Here is a 17922-nt window from a genome sequence, read left to right as displayed (position 1 = left end):
AAGTCCAAATCTTAGGGTTGGCAGCTGCTAACGCCACCCCATGGAACGACTTCAAGGAACTCATCAAGCGTGAGTATTGCACTCGCGAGGATATTCATAAGTTGGAGGATGAGCTCTATAATCTGAAGATGGTGGGATCGGAAATCGAAGCGTATACTAAGCGGTCGAATGAGCTGGCCGTGCTGTGTCCAACTATGGTGGACCCTCCATACAAGCGTATCGAGATGTATCTCAAGGGGTTGGCACCAGAAATCCAGAGCCATGTTACTTCGGCTAATCTCGAAAACATTCAGGAAATCCAGCGTCTCGCTCATCGCATCACCGACCAGGCAGTGGACCAGAACAGACTGCCTAAGCGTGTCAACGCTACTGCTACAGTCACTACTTCAGCTACTCCTGCTACTTCTAGTGATGGCAAAAGAAAATGGGATGGAGATTTTAGCAAAAGTTCAGCATCTGTTCAGCCACAAGCTCAGCAGCAGAAGATCGATCACTATCAGAGTCCTAGTCAGCAATCCTCTGGTGGTCACAGACAGAGGAGATATCAGGGTAGTCAACCTAGGTGCCACAACTGCAACAGGCATCACCATGGCCCATGTAACAAGGGTCGTTGTCAAAGGTGTCTTAAGATGGGTCACGAGGCCAAAGACTGTAGGAGCCCACGGCCGGCGAATCAGAATCAGCAGCCTCAGCAACCAGCTCCACAGAACCAGAACCAGCAGCAGCAGCAGCCACAGCGTGGAAACCAGGGATGTTTCCAGTGTGGGGCTGAAGGTCACTTCAAGCGGGATTGCCCTCAATTGAACCAGAACCGCAACAACAACAATCAGGGCAACGGCAATAACAATGGGGATAACAACGACGACAATGGTGCTAGGGGACGTGTCTTCGTGATCGGTCAGGGTGAGTTTCTACTTGACGACTTTTAGGTTATTGTTTTAATTTATTCGAGTGCCGATACTAGTTTCGAGTCTTTAAGAGTAAGTCAAATGCTTAAATCGTACCCCAACACTTTTAAACACCAAGCACATAGTAGAACTAGCAAGCGGTAAAAGTCGAGAGGCCACACACATAGTTTGGGGTTGCAATCTTGTTCTTGCTAATCAGACCTTTTCTATCGACCTCATTCTTATCGTTCTGCGGAATTTCGGGACGAAATTCCAAACCAACAGGGGGATGATGTGACACCCCGCGAAAACGCTTAACAACACTAGCTTCCTCAGTGACCGTTTGCTAAATTTCGGGACGAAATTTCTTTCAAGTTGGGGATGATGTGACAACCCGAACCTTACCGAACCTTATAGGTTAGCATCGTTGTCTTAACAATCTTAAGAGCCTCATCGTTTTATTTTATTATACACTATTTCATTGTACGTATTAACTTGAACCCTCACATGTGAATTGGGCCGAACACTAATTCATGAGCATTGGGCCGATAACCAGCTTACACGTATAGGGCCTTTATATAACCTATTCAGGTGGGCCGATATCTGGTTTAATCATGTATGGTATCTTCTTTTAAATAACCGGCCCAACTCTTATATTAATTGTAACCGGCCCAACTCTTATAATTGTTTAGATTTATTATTCAGCCCAACAACCCTTATCCCTATAGAAACATGAATACGTATCATCCTCTAAATCAAATCCGGTTAGTTTAAAAACCATAACAAACTCTACTCTTCTCTCTCCCTAACCTGCGTATTCTCTCTCTCTCTAACCCACGGACGCAGCAGAAAACCCTTTCCCCCTTCGGATTCTTGGTTAGTGATTTCCTTCGTATGTTATGTGAATCTTGTTTGTTTGTGAGTTGAGTAACAGAAGTATGCACATGTTCTAAATTAATTATATGATGTTATGTGATGTGAATCTTGTTTGTTTGTGAGTTGAGTAACAGAAGTATGCACATGTTCTAAATTAATTATATGATGTTAATCATGGCTACACTAATTGAATGAAGTCTTTGTATTTTCGGTCCAATCATGGCTGAAAGAAATTGGAGGTGTCGGCCACTGATGTAGTTTTAAAGGAAAAATAAATAAGTATTAATAGAGGGTAGTGGATCGATGGTCCAATGAGGGGCATGGAACATGAAACTGATTCTTAAAATTTAATACACATATCACATGGATCATTGTATGATCATTGTCGGCCAGTAGGTTGTTTTGAAAGGAAAGTTATTCCAAACATCAGTTTATTAATAATGGTATACTATAAGTAATGAACTGGATTGAAGGGATTGGTTAAGTGGGCGGTGGGTTTTACTTGGATTGGCCGATTGGGCCGCCCACAATTATAAGGGCCATTATGTGACTAACTGTGTTTATATTATGTGACTAACTGTGTTTATTAGTTCGGTGGAGCCTGGTTGACTATTTAGGGGTAATACAAGCTGAATAAGTGTTCGGCTATATGATACATAAAGAGTAGATTTCACACTATTTAATTAAATGCACTTTGTGAATTGGAACACATATCAATCGGGTAATCATGTTGGGCCCAAGTCACTTAGATTTCACAAACGTTAACAGGCTGCACGGTTGATTTGGCCATATGTTTAATTGGGTTGTACACTTCATCGGGCTGGAACCATACGGGCCGCACATGTATGTTAATTGGGCTTGAAGTGTATAAAAGTAACCTTATGTATGTGTGTATGTATGAAATGTGTCTAAGTTACTACATGCTAAGTGGGTATTCGACAACGCTATATGAAAGGCTTAACTATCATGACTTGAATTACGTTGCGTGTGTTACATGTACAATAAATGTGCTTTATGTGGATGGTAAATACGGGAATTAATTGTATACGTGATATGCAATCTATGTGCACATAAAACTGACCGTTACCGGTAACTATGGTAGGACGCATTTGATCAACTGGTAATTCAGTAGACAATCTTACCGAGCAAACCTAAGGTGAGTTCACACAGCCAAGGCATGGGATTCCCGGGTTGGGAATTGGGTTGGATTTGTTATTATAAAAGGAGTTACTCGTACTTACGCATATACCAGACTATAGACCATCGTCCTCAGGTTAGTCAGGACACGTTACGTAAAGCCTACGTAACCCAGTATATTTGCCATATGTCTCCCGGGTCGGGAGGACACGTTACGTAAAGCCTACGTAACCCAATACCATCCACTGGCTTCCAGGTCGGAAGGCCACGCTGCGTAAAGCCTACGTAGCCCCACGCGTACCACTGTCCTCGGGGAAGGGCACGTCACGTAAAGCCTACGCGACCCCGTACGTTTTCCTGTTCTCGGTAAAGAAGAACACATGGTCGGAAGTTAGTCTAGTAAGTACCGTTAATGAGAAGCCCTCATTAACCAGGATGAACATGGGAAGCCCCCACTAGCTATACTTATGCATGTTAGAACCTTACTTTCTGTGAACTCGCTCAACTAGTTTGTTGATTATTTGCTGCATGCCTTGCAGGACCTTAGGTATATTTGGAGCTTGCACCAAAGGAGAAGCGGGACGTTGTGGACAAGGACATGTGAATGCATATTAAACACTTTTACATTCATACTTTGATACTTATGATTTGGGTTTTACATTTAATGCTTCCGCTACATATATATAACGTTTGGTTTTGGACATCAATTATACTTATGATTTTTATTAAATGCTATGTTTGATATAATTGATGGTTTGATCCTGGTCATGTCACGCCTCCAAGCGGTGGTACTCCGCGGGTGGATTTTGGGGGTGTGACAATGAGATCCATGAACGCAGCCGGTGCATTTGTGAGCCCAAAAGGCATCACTAGGAACTCGTAATGACCATAGCGAGTCCTAAATGCAGTCTTGTGTACATCTTCATCTCTGACCCTTAGCTGATGATAGCCCGACCTCAAGTCGATCTTGGAGAAGTAGCTTGCTCCTTGCAGCTGATCGAATAGATCATCGATCCTTGGTAAAGGATATCTATTCTTTATGGTAACTTTATTTAGCTCACGGTAATCAATGCACAACCGCATTGATCCGTCCTTCTTCTTTACAAACAGGACAGGAGCTCCCCAGGGAGATGAACTAGGTCTGATAAAACCCTTCGCTAACAGTTCATCCAACTGGGTCCTCAGTTCTTTCATTTCCGTTGGAGCTAGCCTGTAAGGTGCTCTTGCTATCGGAGCTGCTCCAGGAATGATGTCAATTCTGAACTCCACTTGTCTATCTGGCGGCAAGCCAGGTAGTTCTTCAGGAAAAACCTCGGGGTATTCAGAAATGACAGGAAGATCCTTTATCTTCGGCTTAGGTTCTTCAATTATCACCTGAGCCATGTAAATTACGCAGCCTCTGTTCAAACACCTTGAAGCTTTCAGCATAGATACGTCTTCGGGCAATCCGTAATGCGTATCCCCTCGAATGGTAAGAGATTCACCACTCGGAGTCTTTAAAACTATCTGCCTTTTGCCGCAGATGATTTGGGCCTGATTACGGGATAACCAGTCCATGCCCAGCACAATGTCAAAACCCGCTAATTTGAAGGGAAGTAGAGATAAAGGAAAAGAATGGTTCCTAATGGACATTTCACATCCTTCTAGAACAGTAGAGACGGTTTCTATCGTGCCGTCTGCTAACTCTACTTCGTATTTCACGTCAAGGGTTTTGATAGGCATATTTAGTAGTTGGCAAAATTTCTGGTCTACAAAGGATTTATCGGCGCCAGAATCGAATAGTACTCTTGCAAATATATTATTTACGAGAAAAGTACCTATAAGCACATTGTCGTCCTTAACCGCTTCCTTTGCATCCATGCGAAAAACTCTCGCATTTGACTTCTTCGTCTCTTCCGCCTTTTTGGCATACTTAGGGCAGTTACTCTTGATATGCCCCTTTTCATTACAACCATAGCAGGTTGCATCCTTTATTTTCTTGCACTCCACAGTCTTATGATCCTTGGACTTGCATAGTCCACAGGAAGGAGTCTTTGATTGCGACTGTGAGTTTGATGCAAATCTGCATTTCCCAGAGTGGGGTTTCTTGCAGATCTTGCAGTTGGGCCTTTCACCAGTTTGCCCATCCTTCTTTGCCTCCGACCCTTTTTTGCCTTCACTGCTTCCACGGTGCTTCTTCCCTGATCTTCGTGAGGTATCATCCTCACGTTTTCTCTTCTCAGCCTCCTTGTTCCTTAGTGTCCTCAGACGGACAGCGTCTAAAGTTAGAGACAAGGAGAGGTCAGTAACTGACCTGAAGGTCGTCGGCCGAGATGCCTTCACACTCGCCTTTATTGCGGGCTCCAAGCCCCCAATAAAACGGGCGATTCTTCGAGGTTCTGGTGTTACAAGGTACGGGACCAGACGAGACATGGTATTGAAACTCGTCAAATATGCCTGGCAGTCCAGGTTCGTCATCACCAGTGACACAAAGTCAGCCTCAATCTTCTCAACCTCGTGCTGAGGGCAGTAGTTTTCTTTAATGAGAGCAATAAATTCCTCCCATGTCATCTTGTACAAAGCAGACTTACCAGATGCCTGCACCAACGCCCTCCACCATGCCAGGGCCTCGCCCTTAAAAGACTGGGACACATACTTCACCACATCCCTCGCTGCACACCCACTGATGTCCACAATAGTGTCCATCTCGTCTAGCCAGGTGATGCAATCAACGGCACCTTTCTCCCCTGTAAATTCCCGGGGCTTACATGATACAAAGTATTTGTAGGTGCAACCCTTAGCACTGGATGCATCAGTATATTCTCTATCGCGATGAACGTTGTGCTCAGTGGACGAGTGTTTGTCGTCATCTTTCTTGGGTTCAGAGGGTGGTTTGGAGTGTGTCTTTGGTTTAGAGGGTGGTTTTGACACGGTTCTGCCTTGGGACTCAGTATATTGACGATCAATAGCTGCCTGAACAGCATTGTCAATCAGAGCCTTCAGTTGTGCGCCTGTCAAATGTACTGGCGTATTGTCGTATTCGTCATCATTAGTATGGCTATTCTCTCCATTGGGATCCGCCATTGTAACTTGAATCTGTTACAAAAGATAACAAAATTTTATTCAGGAGATTATTATATAATTGTCTTTTATGACAATTTGTCAACCATGGTACAGAGACCATATTTGGTTAACTTATTATTTCATTACATATTAGGATTTGAATATATCCTATTTCAGCTATATAGATAATATTGGCGGCATAAAGCCTAATCATGATGATGTTTTATAATATTAGCCGAGATTTCAGAGAATCAAAGGCACAGAGATTTGAACCGTGGTTCTTTTATCTCTTTCTGACAGAGAGTCATAGACTACCACTGTCTTTTGTCGTTATAAGACAATTATTACGGCCCATAGGCACTACACCTCTAATGGATGTTTTAATATGGTTGGCCCGTAGGCACTACATCTCAAATGGATGTTTTTAATAAGGTTGGCCCGTAGGCACTACATCACTAATGGATGTTTTTATAATACTGGCTCGTAGGCACTACATCACTAATGGATGTTTTAATAATATTGATCACCTTCATTGGTGATTTAACCCACGATTTATAAATCATTTAGTTGGGTTTTGAAATCCTTAAAGGATTATTGTATAAGAATGACGTGCGTGATTTAACGAATCACATCTGCCATGATTGTTAACATGCGTACAGAGGTTAACAGGGAATCAGAATCTTTTCAATTAGGTCGTACCATCTTGACTGGATCTTAAAAGACACCAAGCTAGGTTTCACCTTTTAAGATTCTTTATTTAGGCAGATCAATATAAAAGGAATGGTTTTGATTTATATTTTATATATATTAAAACAAAACTCATAACATACATTCCAAAATCTCAAATACAATTACATATTGCCCTAAACGGGTCTTTCAAATAGTACGTACCTCCATAGAGGTTTTAAAATAAGTGACAAGTCCACGCAGGGACTAATACAAGATAGATGTCCATGCAAGGACTAAAGATAAGTCCACGTAGGGACTGAAATACGATAAGTTGTCCACACAGGGACTTATTTCAAAGTAGAAATTACATTCGTACAACTATTAAGGGCTAATGGTCACGTTTCTTCTTTTTGCCCTTTAGTAGGTTCGCCAAGCCTTTGAGAAATCCTCGGTGGCTCTTTTTCTCTTCTTCGAACTCTCTCTCCACACGATCTAGTCGATGGAGTATTTCTTCCTGTTCAGGAGGAGAGAAACGTGGTTGTGGCGCTTGATGCGGAACTGGAGGTCTGGGAGGTATTGGATACCCATGAGCTGAGTAGTCCGGTGGTCCCATGTTTCCATGTGCTCTGTCAGGGTAGCGCGCATTATATCTTGCCGACACCACATATGGGTCGCGCTCATAGCCGTAGTTGTATTGTGCTTGTGATGGTTCGAACGGGTTGTAAGCCGTTGGACCCGTATAAGCAGGTATGGGTTGGTCATACCCAAACGGTGGCGAATTTTGTGCAGCTGGTGCGGAGTTCGCCTCCTGTATAGGACTTGAAGGTCCTTCTTCTTGTAGTGGCGGATAGTGGCTACTACTAGAATGTCGAGGAGTGATGAAGTGAATACCCCCTCCTCCTCGTGTAGACATACGAGCATTTGTCCTCCTACGCCTTGGCGGATCAGGTATTACTGGTTGTGCCGGTGGCGGAGGTGGTGGCGTAACTGCCTCAAAGCGTGAATCATCAGAGGGATCATGTGGATGTCGCGGTTGTTGTGATGTCTGTTGGGGTGGCGTGTAGTACCACTCATGTCGGTCAAACAACGCTTGGAAACTGTCTGGTCCCTGATAAGGTGTGCCATGGAAGGATGACCCATCAGAGACTTCTATCGGATGCGTGGGCGTACCACGAGCAGGTTCAGTTGGATCAGTATCTTCATCCATATGATCTTCAGAGAAGTGATCTTGTGGCCCTAAGGGAACAAAGCCAGAAGGTTCCTGTATGTAGTCAGCCGGATTAAACTGACCTATGTAGTATGGAGTAGGGTCGTCATAATTCCGGGTCGATACCGAACGTTGTAGAGGTATGAAGGAAGGTTGTGGGTTGTTGGGATCATTTTCTGAGTTTGGCCCAAAGGAGTGCCGGTAGGATGGCGTCGAGCTGTGCGAGGTGGAATGCCTCGCGGGTTCGTAAAGATCTCTTCGTCGTTGTGGCTCTTCGCTCCGTGTCATCGAAGGATGTCTTGTACCAGATGGTCCAGCTTCGTTATCGTGATGTGTCACGACTTCTCCTCTGCCTCTTCTCCCCCTTCCTCTTCCTCGGAATATTACAGGTGGCATTTTCCTGCTTAATAAAACTTTAAATACAAATAATAAAAGAAAAGACAAAATTGGAATAACAATTCGAATTTGTCCTAAGTTCTTGTCTAGACTCAAGTATATGCAATTGTGTCATTGAGATTAAACACAATAGGATAGTGTTTAATTCACTCAATGTTGGCTCTGATACCAACCTGTCACACCCCGGTTTCCACGTGTCTCACCGGTGGGCCCGGTGGGGGATTACCGTGACGATGTTGGCAACAATATAGTCAAACCACACAATTATATAATGCACAGCGGAAGCATAAGATAAATAAATATATTTCAACCTCTGATTGTAATATCAAATGTATTACATAAGTTGAAATAATCCACAGCGGATCAAAATGATAAAATATTGTTCATTCAGATGTAGCATCGAGTTTGCGAGACTATGTACGATGCTTAGGAAGCTAATACCAGCCCATTTCGTTCAGTACCTGCACTTAATCTTTTTGGGGAAAATACGTCAGTTTACACTGGTAAATACATTCAACTGACACATTTGAAAATGCTTATTAAAATTGATTTGAATGCACAAGGCACAAACTCTTTTATAACTTGGGAAAATTATAATAAAATCTTGTGAACGTTTTACATGTTCTTTTATGCGTTTAGTAGCCCGGGTCGTGCCGGGTTAAAGATTTATAGACACACCACGTTTGCGTAAAACCCTAGTATAAAAACCAACGGCTACGTCTTTTAAATTTAATGTCGACACTTTATACCGGGTGTACGCCTACACCGGGATGTCGATGGTCGTGGCCATTTCGTAAAATGATGCCAAGGATATCCGGGACAACGGTCATTAAACCCCCCAAAGGCTTATAAGCAACAAAACTGTTTAAATGAGCCGATCATATTATTTAATTAACCACCTAAGCGATGGAAGAATACAATGCTCAATCAAGCGGTATTAGTATACCGTAACCCAAGCCCATATAGGGGAAATAAGTTAAAGTATTTACCTTTGCAAGTATATTTCCTTAATTTGGATTAAATCACCGATAGCTTTTACTGGGGCTCCTAATCTGGAACGAAGGTTTTAATTAACCTCTTAGAATCCTAACGAGTCGTTATGATGGCCGTAGCCTAGACCGGTTGGTTCCGATGTATATAGATATGGTTTAATCGCGCGAAAAGGCGAAAACCGAGAATGGAGTGTGATTCTGACCCAACAAGTTCAGAGACTTGTTTTATATGGGTTAATGGTTCACACTCTGGATTTTGGGGTTCAAATAATATAATTTGACCCGTATCGGCTAATTTATGAAAACTAGTTTCATAAGCCGAACCGTGCGCGCAATAGGCGAAACGGTTAACCATGAGAGTCGTACGCTTATTTCCTAGGTCAATATGCCTTAAATGGGTTGTGGTATCAGTAGGATACCTTCCGTGATGCCCGTAACGAGTTTAAGTTAATATTATGCCCCGTAGGGGCTTTTCGGTCATTTTAAAGACTTAAAAAGGGCTTTTCGAGTTCTACAGGAAATCTGAGTTTTCCGAACAGCTTATGAAGCTTAAAATACTTTATTTATTATTTAAAATCAGTAGCAACTGGAATCGGGTCAAAAGACCTTGTAGAACTCATGTTTTTGGTCGAAAAGGGCATATTCGGTATTTACCGAATCGTAGCCATAACCGCAGGTTATGAGCAAGGTAAAAATTATTAAAAATCTTTAAAATTCCCAAAATATTATTTTAATACAGTGGGTAAAAGTTTTGGTGGCGAAATCTTGGTTTAGATAGGTGTTATGCTAATTGCGCCGTTAATTACTAAAGTTAACTTTTAAATGCGCCATTTAGCATAACTCTCATTCTAGACCTCGGATTGACGTGAAACTTTAAGGACATGCTTATAATTTAATAAGCAAGGTTCTGGTCCGTTCACGTGTCCGAAATACTCGTTTTAATTTCAAAAGGCCGTTACGGTCAACTTTTAGGCGAATGACGGAAATGCGCAAAAGACTAGGATAACTCATGAACCGATCACTGAGGTTTATACCGACATGTGACCTGGTCCTAAGAGAGTCCTAAGGTATATTTATACCTCACTAAAACGGGTCAGAACTGAAGTCAAAGCAAAAGTCAAACTTTTGCGACATACGGCTCCGAACCGGTTCAATATAGCAAATGGTCGATTCAAACGAGCGCAAACAAGTTTATTTACTTAATATCATGTTTTATGATTGTCAAAACAGGTTCCATAACACATACATTACAGATTATGCATAAATCGCTAAAATAGCTTTCTGTTGACTTTTTAACCGCACGTTTGACTCGATATTTGACATAGTTTAGAGTGGTGATCAGGGGGAACCTTTTTAGAGGTTTATTACCCACATAAATACCATCTCATAACCACTTTTGATTCGTCATAAGACTGAACCATTTGCAAGTTATTGTAATGACAACCGTTAGTTACGACGGTTGCGTTTATAGGCTAAAACTATGGAAATGTATGACCAAAATGGTTGTGAACGACTTACAGAAGTGTGTTCTTGCTTAGAGAGCAGAGATGGATGATAGAGAGCTCTTGAAATGATCAGATGAATGTGTTTTGTGTTGTGTGAATGTTATGCACATAATGTGGCTATTTATAGCCAAAGAAAGCTCTCTAGATCACTACACAACAACCTACACTGATCATGATGATGGGTAGATGTCTCCTGAGTGATATGGGTCGAGTAGGGGGCGCCCATGCCTCATTTATTGGAGATTGATCGTTCATAATGCCCAAAAGTCAAGAAAACACCAACTTTCTGCATCTGGGCGTTCCACGCGACCCGCATGGGAGTTCCCATGCACTTTTACGCGGGTCGCCTGAGTTTAAGAAATCAGACGCGTAATTGAGGAGGCTCGCGGCCCGCCTCAACTTAAGCCTAACCTTCACGCGGGTCGCGAGAGGTCTGTTTTTCAGATTTTTAAAATCTTTCGTAATGATTATCAGAATCCGGTAATTAATAACGAAATCTTTCGTAATGATTTACCTGACCTTTCGGGTTTGAAGGGGTAACTTTGCGGTTTGGCCCTCGGTTATTTACCGATAGGGGCCTCGTGTTATTTACCCGCATTATAAAGTCCCCAGTTAGTTCATTAATTATTTGGAAAGCCTTAACTTTCACTGTTGACGCTTTTAACCCTTCTCATACGAATTCGAGTATAACTTTCTCGTTTTAAGACGGAACTTCGCGGAATTTATACAGTATATTCTAGTGAGTGTATAATACTGTTACGAAGCCTTGGGAACGTTAAAGGGTCACTCAGAGGTATAATTAAACATGTTGACACAGTTAACCCCTGTAGTTCGTAATCTCTCACTTTCTTCCGTGTTTCGCTTCCGTATGATCTATGATTTATTCGTTTGAAGGTACAAGCATTATTTAGGGTTACTATACAGTACACTTACCCTTGTTGATATTTATAACCCTCGAATTTATATACTTTCAAGGTTTGTCAAAATTAGTCCTTTATTTATTATAGATGCCACGTGTAATCAAATGACACGTGTTAACACATTATTGGACACAAAAATTCGAGGTGTTACATCCTCACCCCCTTAAAATAAATCTCGACCCGAGATTTACTCAAATAAATAGGGGTACTTTTCTTTCATTGTAGCTTCGACTTCCCACGTATATTCAGGACCTCTACGAGCATCCCATTTGACTTTTACAATCGGTACGTGCTTTCTGCGAAGCTTTTTCACCTGTCGATCTTCAATCGGCAAAGGTTTTTCTATAAATTTTAAGCTCTCATCTATATGCACATCTGTGTGTGGAATCACCAATGATTCATCGGCGAAGCACTTTTTGAGATTACAGACGTGGAACACATTGTGAATTCCATTGAGCTCTTCAGGCAAGTTCAACTTATAGGCAACTGACCCGACCCGTTCAATGACCTCAAAAGGTCCTATGTATCTCGGACTCAGTTTGCCTTTCTTGCCGAAACGCATCACCCCCTTCCAGGGTGATACCTTAAGCAACACTTTTTCACCTACCTCGAAGTGAAGATCCTTACGTTTTGGATCAGCGTAGCTTTTCTGCCTATCGCGGGCAGCCTTGAGACGTTCCCGGATCTGGACAATCTTGTCCGTTGTCTGGAAAACAATCTCTGGTCCTGATAATTGGACCTCTCCTACTTCCGCCCAACAAACAGGCGATCTACATTTCCTACCGTATAATGCCTCGAAAGGCGCAGCCTTTATGCTGGTGTGGTAGCTATTATAGTAGGAGAATTCGATCAGGGGTAGGTTCTTATCCCAGTTACCACCTAAATCGATCGCACATGCACGAAGCATGTCTTCTAGCGTTTGGATAGTACGCTCACTTTGACCGTCCGTCTGTGGATGGTAAGCCGTACTAAAGTTTAGACGCGTGCCCAAAGATTGCTGGAAACTTTTCCAGAAGTGTGATGTGTACCTGGTATCCCTGTCCGAGATAATGGTCACAGGTATGCCGTGTAAGGCTACAATCTTATCAACATAAAGTTGGGCTAACATATCGGAGCTATACGTCTCCTTGATGGGTAGAAAATGAGCTGATTTAGTCAGCCTATCGACTATGACCCATATTGTATCGTTTCCTTTCCTGGTTTTGGGTAACTTGGTTATGAAATCCATAGTTACGCATTCCCACTTCCACTCGGGAAGTTCAGGCTGTTGTAGCAAGCCAGACGGCTTTTGGTGCTCGGCTTTGACTTGAGCACAAGTCAAGCACTTTGCTACATGGGCGGCTACAGACTTTTTCAAGCCTATCCACCAATAATTTGCCTTCAAGTCTTGGTACATCTTGTCAGCACCAGGATGGAATGAGTATTTGGAACTGTGGGCTTCCTGGAGAACAACATATCGTAGTCCTCCAAAAATCGGAACCCATATACGTCCGTTCAGCCTAAGAATTCCATCCTTGCTAAGAGTCAACTGCTCCTCAGTTACTCCCAGCTTTTCATTAGGGTAATTAGCTTCCAACACAGCCTCTCGCTGTGCAGCTAAAATCCTTTCAATTAGATTGTTCTTGACTTCAATGCTCTTGGCATTGATTCGAATGGGTTTTACCCTTTCCTTTCTGCTCAAGGCATCGGCGACTACATTCGCCTTGCCGGGATGGTACCTGATTTCGCAGTCATAATCATTCAGGGTTTCCATCCAACGGCGCTGCCTCATGTTCAACTCCTTCTGGTTGAACAGGTGCTGGAGGCTTTTGTGATCAGAATAAATCACAAATTTAATACCATAAAGGTAGTGCCTCCATAATTTCAGTGCAAACACAACGGCACCCAACTCCAAGTCATGGGTGGTGTAATTCTTTTCATGCACCTTTAATTGCCTTGAAGCATAGGCAATCACCTTGCCCTTCTGCATAAGCACACACCCCATGCCCGTGTGTGATGCATCGCAGTAAACTACGAATTCATCTGTACCTTCAGGTAGTGTCAGCACAGGTGCGTTGCTTAGCTTTTGCTTCAGTATTTCGAAGGACTCTTGCTGCTTTGGGCCCCAAATATATTTTTCTTTCTTCTTGGTCAGGGAAGTCAAGGGCGCAGCAATCCTTGAAAAATTTTCAATAAACCTCCTGTAGTATCCTGCTAACCCCAGGAAACTACGGATTTCGGTAGGCGTCTTTGGCTCTTGCCAGTTCATGACTGCCTCTACCTTAGCGGGATCCACTTGGATACCACGCTCGCTCACAACGTGACCTAAAAACTGAACCTCTCGTAGCCAGAATTCACACTTCGAGAATTTGGCGTAGAGTTTCTCACGCTGTAGTAATTTGAGAATGCAACGGAGGTGCTTCTCGTGGTCAGCTTGGTTCTTGGAATAGATAAGGATATCGTCGATGAAAACTATGACGAATTTGTCCAAGTATGGCTTGCAGACGCGATTCATGAGATCCATGAACGCAGCCGGTGCATTTGTGAGCCCAAAAGGCATCACTAGGAACTCGTAATGACCATAGCGAGTCCTAAATGCAGTCTTGTGTACATCTTCATCTCTGACCCTTAGCTGATGATAGCCCGACCTCAAGTCGATCTTGGAGAAGTAGCTTGCTCCTTGCAGCTGATCGAATAGATCATCGATCCTTGGTAAAGGATATCTATTCTTTATGGTAACTTTATTTAGCTCACGGTAATCAATGCACAACCGCATTGATCCGTCCTTCTTCTTTACAAACAGGACAGGAGCTCCCCAGGGAGATGAACTAGGTCTGATAAAACCCTTCGCTAACAGTTCATCCAACTGGGTCCTCAGTTCTTTCATTTCCGTTGGAGCTAGCCTGTAAGGTGCTCTTGCTATCGGAGCTGCTCCAGGAATGATGTCAATTCTGAACTCCACTTGTCTATCTGGCGGCAAGCCAGGTAGTTCTTCGGGAAAAACCTCGGGGTATTCAGAAATGACAGGAAGATCCTTTATCTTCGGCTTAGGTTCTTCAATTATCACCTGAGCCATGTAAATTACGCAGCCTCTGTTCAAACACCTTGAAGCTTTCAGCATAGATACGTCTTCGGGCAATCCGTAATGCGTATCCCCTCGAATGGTAAGAGATTCACCACTCGGAGTCTTTAAAACTATCTGCCTTTTGCCGCAGATGATTTGGGCCTGATTACGGGATAACCAGTCCATGCCTAGCACAATGTCAAAACCCGCTAATTTGAAGGGAAGTAGAGATAAAGGAAAAGAATGGTTCCTAATGGACATTTCACATCCTTCTAGAACAGTAGAGACGGTTTCTATCGTGCCGTCTGCTAACTCTACTTCGTATTTCACGTCAAGGGTTTTGATAGGCATATTTAGTAGTTGGCAAAATTTCTGGTCTACAAAGGATTTATCGGCGCCAGAATCGAATAGTACTCTTGCAAATATATTATTTACGAGAAAAGTACCTATAAGCACATTGTCGTCCTTAACCGCTTCCTTTGCATCCATGCGAAAAACTCTCGCATTTGACTTCTTCGTCTCTTCCGCCTTTTTGGCATACTTAGGGCAGTTACTCTTGATATGCCCCTTTTCATTACAACCATAGCAGGTTGCATCCTTTATTTTCTTGCACTCCACAGTCTTATGATCCTTGGACTTGCATAGTCCACAGGAAGGAGTCTTTGATTGCGACTGTGAGTTTGATGCAAATCTGCATTTCCCAGAGTGGGGTTTCTTGCAGATCTTGCAGTTGGGCCTTTCACCAGTTTGCCCATCCTTCTTTGCCTCCGACCCTTTTTTGCCTTCACTGCTTCCACGGTGCTTCTTCCCTGATCTTCGTGAGGTATCATCCTCACGTTTTCTCTTCTCAGCCTCCTTGTTCCTTAGTGTCCTCAGACGGACAGCGTCTAAAGTTAGAGACAAGGAGAGGTCAGTAACTGACCTGAAGGTCGTCGGCCGAGATGCCTTCACACTCGCCTTTATTGCGGGCTCCAAGCCCCCAATAAAACGGGCGATTCTTCGAGGTTCTGGTGTTACAAGGTACGGGACCAGACGAGACATGGTATTGAAACTCGTCAAATATGCCTGGCAGTCCAGGTTCGTCATCACCAGTGACACAAAGTCAGCCTCAATCTTCTCAACCTCGTGCTGAGGGCAGTAGTTTTCTTTAATGAGAGCAATAAATTCCTCCCATGTCATCTTGTACAAAGCAGACTTACCAGATGCCTGCACCAACGCCCTCCACCATGCCAGGGCCTCGCCCTTAAAAGACTGGGACACATACTTCACCACATCCCTCGCTGCACACCCACTGATGTCCACAATAGTGTCCATCTCGTCTAGCCAGGTGATGCAATCAACGGCACCTTTCTCCCCTGTAAATTCCCGGGGCTTACATGATACAAAGTATTTGTAGGTGCAACCCTTAGCACTGGATGCATCAGTATATTCTCTATCGCGATGAACGTTGTGCTCAGTGGACGAGTGTTTGTCGTCATCTTTCTTGGGTTCAGAGGGTGGTTTGGAGTGTGTCTTTGGTTTAGAGGGTGGTTTTGACACGGTTCTGCCTTGGGACTCAGTATATTGACGATCAATAGCTGCCTGAACAGCATTGTCAATCAGAGCCTTCAGTTGTGCGCCTGTCAAATGTACTGGCGTATTGTCGTATTCGTCATCATTAGTATGGCTATTCTCTCCATTGGGATCCGCCATTGTAACTTGAATCTGTTACAAAAGATAACAAAATTTTATTCAGGAGATTATTATATAATTGTCTTTTATGACAATTTGTCAACCATGGTACAGAGACCATATTTGGTTAACTTATTATTTCATTACATATTAGGATTTGAATATATCCTATTTCAGCTATATAGATAATATTGGCGGCATAAAGCCTAATCATGATGATGTTTTATAATATTAGCCGAGATTTCAGAGAATCAAAGGCACAGAGATTTGAACCGTGGTTCTTTTATCTCTTTCTGACAGAGAGTCATAGACTACCACTGTCTTTTGTCGTTATAAGACAATTATTACGGCCCATAGGCACTACACCTCTAATGGATGTTTTAATATGGTTGGCCCGTAGGCACTACATCTCAAATGGATGTTTTTAATAAGGTTGGCCCGTAGGCACTACATCACTAATGGATGTTTTTATAATACTGGCTCGTAGGCACTACATCACTAATGGATGTTTTAATAATATTGATCACCTTCATTGGTGATTTAACCCACGATTTATAAATCATTTAGTTGGGTTTTGAAATCCTTAAAGGATTATTGTATAAGAATGACGTGCGTGATTTAACGAATCACATCTGCCATGATTGTTAACATGCGTACAGAGGTTAACAGGGAATCAGAATCTTTTCAATTAGGTCGTACCATCTTGACTGGATCTTAAAAGACACCAAGCTAGGTTTCACCTTTTAAGATTCTTTATTTAGGCAGATCAATATAAAAGGAATGGTTTTGATTTATATTTTATATATATTAAAACAAAACTCATAACATACATTCCAAAATCTCAAATACAATTACATATTGCCCTAAACGGGTCTTTCAAATAGTACGTACCTCCATAGAGGTTTTAAAATAAGTGACAAGTCCACGCAGGGACTAATACAAGATAGATGTCCATGCAAGGACTAAAGATAAGTCCACGTAGGGACTGAAATACGATAAGTTGTCCACACAGGGACTTATTTCAAAGTAGAAATTACATTCGTACAACTATTAAGGGCTAATGGTCACGTTTCTTCTTTTTGCCCTTTAGTAGGTTCGCCAAGCCTTTGAGAAATCCTCGGTGGCTCTTTTTCTCTTCTTCGAACTCTCTCTCCACACGATCTAGTCGATGGAGTATTTCTTCCTGTTCAGGAGGAGAGAAACGTGGTTGTGGCGCTTGATGCGGAACTGGAGGTCTGGGAGGTATTGGATACCCATGAGCTGAGTAGTCCGGTGGTCCCATGTTTCCATGTGCTCCGTCAGGGTAGCGCGCATTATATCTTGCCGACACCACATATGGGTCGCGCTCATAGCCGTAGTTGTATTGTGCTTGTGATGGTTCGAACGGGTTGTAAGCCGTTGGACCCGTATAAGCAGGTATGGGTTGGTCATACCCAAACGGTGGCGAATTTTGTGCAGCTGGTGCGGAGTTCGCCTCCTGTATAGGACTTGAAGGTCCTTCTTCTTGTAGTGGCGGATAGTGGCTACTACTAGAATGTCGAGGAGTGATGAAGTGAATACCCCCTCCTCCTCGTGTA

Source organism: Helianthus annuus, chromosome 15 (assembly GCF_002127325.2).
Source record: "Helianthus annuus cultivar XRQ/B chromosome 15, HanXRQr2.0-SUNRISE, whole genome shotgun sequence".
Classification (NCBI taxonomy): domain Eukaryota; kingdom Viridiplantae; phylum Streptophyta; class Magnoliopsida; order Asterales; family Asteraceae; genus Helianthus; species Helianthus annuus.
Note: the sequence above shows the minus strand (reverse complement) of the source record.